We start from the raw sequence: 3,868 nt of genomic DNA on the forward strand, positions 1-3,868 counted from the left end.
ACACGCGTGTGCCACGGGGCACGGGGGTGGGACGGGGGGGGGGGTGTAACGGGGGGAGGGGGGGGGCGGGGGGGCACGCTCGGGCCCGGCTTTGCACGCTCAAGCACGGAGCCTTTGCACGCTTGCCCCCGGCCTCGCACAATCGCCCCCGGAGCCTCGCACGCTCGCCCCAGGTCGTGCACACTCGCCCTCGGCCCTCGCACGCTCAGCCTGGGCCTTGCACGCTCAGGCTCACCCCGGCCCCCGCACGCTCACGCTCACCTCCCCGGAGCCTCGCACGCTCGCCCCAGGCCCTGCACGCTCGCCCCGGGGCCGTGCAACGCTCACCCCTGAGCCATGCTCTCCCCCTCCCCCCCTCCCCCCCGACCCCCGCCCCAGGCCTTGCACGCTCAATCCCCGGCCTTGCACGCTCACGCTCAGCCCCGCGCACGCTCGCCCTCCCGACGGCGGCCGTGCACGCTCACCTGCGAAGCCATGCACGCTCGGGCCGGGCACGCTGGCGTCCCGGAGCCTTTGCACGCTCCCCGTCACCCCCTAGCGCCTTGCACGCTCATCCCCAGCCATGCACGCTCGTCCCCGGGCTGTGCACACTCCCCGGCAGCCCCGGAGCCTTGCACGCTCACCCCCGGAGCCTTGCACGCTCCCCCTGACAGCCTGGCACGCTCACCCCTACCCCTTGCACGCTCCCTGCCAGCCTCGCACGCTCCCTGTCACCCCCAGAGCCTTGCACACTCACCCCCCAGCCTTGCACGCTCCCCCTCACCCCCCAGAGCCTTGCACACTCACTGTCACACACCCCCCCGGAGACTCGCACGCTCCCCGTGAGCCCTGCACGCTCCCTGTCACCCCCGCAGCCTTGCACGCTCACCCCCCCAGCCTTGCACGCTCACCCCCCTTAACCTTGCACGCTCACCGTCACCCCCAGGGACGTGCACGCTCACCCCCCCCAGCCTTGCACGCTCACCCCCCCAGCCTTACACGCTCACCGTCACCCCCCCCAGCCTCGCACGCTCCCTGTCACCCCAATTCCTTGCACACTCACCCCTAGACCCTTACACACTCACCCCCCAGCCTCGCACGCTCACTGCCACCCCCCCACCCTTGAACACTCACCCCCAAAGCCTTGCACACTCACTCCCCCCACCCCTGCGAGCGTGCACACTCGCCCTCTACCCCCCCTTGCACACTCGCCCCCCCCCCAGTGTCACACTCGCCCCCGGGTTTGCACGCTCATCCCCTCCATTGTACACTCGCCCCCTCCCTTTGCACACTCACCCCTTTGCACAATCGCCCCCCCCCGCCTCCCCGCCGTGTCACACTCGCCCTCCCCGTGTCACACTCGCCCCCCCCCCACCTTGGGTCACACTCGCCCCTTTGCACAATCGCCTCCCCCGCCCTCCGGTGCCACACTCGCCCCTCTTGTATCACACTCGCCCCCCGCCCCGTGTCACACTCGCCCCACCTTTGCACACTCGCCCCTTTGCACAATCGCCCCCCCCGGCGCTCACTCGCCCCGTTACTCACTCACTCGCCCCCGGCTGCCGCTCACTCGCCCCCCGCCGCCGCCGCCGCCGCCGCCGCCCCGCGCGCGCGCACGCTCCGCCCCCGCCGCGCGCGACCACCCCCCCCCCACACACACACTCTTCGGGCGCGTGCGCGGCGGGGCGGGGCCGGGGGAGGGGGCGGGGCCGGCGTTGCCCGGGAGACGGGGCCACGCCCCCGCCGCTGCGCGAGGGGTCACGTGGATGTGGCCCCTCCCCCCCCCCCCCCCGTGGGAACGGGGCGGGGGGGGGGCACGACCCCCCGGTGACACCGCGGTGGCGCCACCACGGGGACGGGGGGGCGGGGACAGGGACAGTGGCACGGGCGGCGCTGGCACTGGGGACACTGGTGGCACTGGTGATGGTGGGGATGGTGGCAGTGGGGACAGTGACACTGGTGCACTGGTGGTCATGATGGCAGTGATGACAGTGACAATGGCACTGGTGGCACTGGTGGCAGTACTGGTGGCAGTACTGGTGGCAGTGGGGACAGTGGGGAACGTGGCAGTGGTGACACTGGTGGTGGTGGCACTGGTGACAGTGGTGGCAGTGGGGACAGTGGTGGCACCGGTGGTAGTGGGAACAGTGGCAGTGGTGGCACTGGCGATGGTACTGGTGACAGTGGTGGTCATGGTGGCACTGGTCATGGTGGCAGTGGGGACAGTGGCACTGGTGGGACTGGTGATGGTGGCAGCGGGGACGGTGGGGACAGTGGCAGTGGTGGCACTGGTGGTCATGGTGGCAGTGATGACAGTGGTGGTGGTGGTGGCACTGGTGGCACTGGTGACAGTGGTGATGGTGGCAGCAGGGAAAATGGCACTGGTGGCAGTGGTGACGGTGGCACTGGTGACACTGTTGGTGATGGCGGTGGTGGCACTGGGGACAGTGGTGGCAGTGGTAATGGTGGCAGTGGTGGCAGTGGCAGTGACACGGGCAGCACTGGTGGTGATGGTGGTGGTGGCACTGGTGGCAGTGGGGACAATGACACTAGTGGTGGTGGTGGCTGTGTTGGCACTGGTGGCACTGGTGCTGGTGATGGCAGTGGGGACAGTGACACTGGTGGCGGTGGTGGCACTGGTGGCAGTGGGGACAATGACACTGGTGACATTGGTGATGATGGTGGCAGTGGGGACATTGGTGGCAAAGGCAGTAGTGACACTGGTGGCACTGGTGATGGTGGTGGCACTGGTGGGAATGGTGGCAGTGGGGACAGTGGCGCTGGTGCTGGTGGTGGTGACAGTAGTGACAGCCGTGCCAGCGGGGGGCGGTGACACCAGTGGCACTGGTGGTGGCAGTGGTGACAGTAGAGGCAGTGGTGGCACTGGGGACAGGGTGTGTGGCAGTGGGGACACAGAGGGGTGGCCGTGGTGATGGTGGCCGTGGGGACAGCGGTGGCCGTGGGGACAGTGGGGACAGTGGCGGCAGTGGCAGTGGTGGCAATAGTGGCAGTGGTGGCAGTGGGGATGGTGGTGGCCCCGGTGACAGTGACGATAGAGGTGACGATGGTGATGGTGGTGACAGCGGTGAGAGTGGTGGCACTGGTGGTGGTGGTGACAGTGGCGGTGGCAGTGGCAGTGGTGGCACTCATGGTGACAATGGTGGTGACGGCGGTGGTGGCGGTGGCAGGGGTGGCACATGGCTGCTCCCCCCACGCTGTGCTGGTGTTGGTGGCAGTGGTGGCAGTGGCTGGTGGCAGTGGCAGTGGTGATGGTGGCAGTGGTGACAGTGGTGGCCAGGTGAGGGCGGCAGTGGTGACAGTGGCAGTGACAGTGGAGACAGTGGTGACAGTGGCAGAGGTGGCAGTGGCGGTGGCAGTGGCAGTGGCAGTGGATGATGGCAGTGGCAGTGGATGACAACAGTGGTGACAGTGGCAGTGGTGGTGACAGTGGTGGCAGTGGATGGTGACAGTGGCAGTGGTGACAGTGGCAGTGGATGGTGACAGTGGTGACAGTGGCAGTGACAGTGGTGGCAGTGGATGGTGACAATGGCAGTGGTGGCAGTGGCAGTGGTGGCAGTGGATGGTGACAGCGGTGGCAGTGGCAGTGGCGGCAGTGGATGGTGGCAGTGGTGACAGCGGTGACAGTGGTGGCAGTGGATGGTGGCAGTGGTGGCAGTGGCAGTGGCAGTGGCAGTGGATGGTGGCAGTGGTGGCAGTGGCAGTGGTGGCAGTGGCAGTGGATGGTGACAGTGGTGACAGTGGTGACAGTGGTGGCAGTGGTGGTGACAGTGGATGGTGACAGTGGCAGTGGTGGCAGTGGCAGTGGATGGTGGCAGTGGTGACAGTGGATGGTGACAGCGGATGGTGACAGTGGTGACAGCGGTGACAG

This window comes from Rissa tridactyla, chromosome 27, assembly GCF_028500815.1.
Source record: "Rissa tridactyla isolate bRisTri1 chromosome 27, bRisTri1.patW.cur.20221130, whole genome shotgun sequence".
NCBI lineage: Eukaryota > Metazoa > Chordata > Aves > Charadriiformes > Laridae > Rissa > Rissa tridactyla.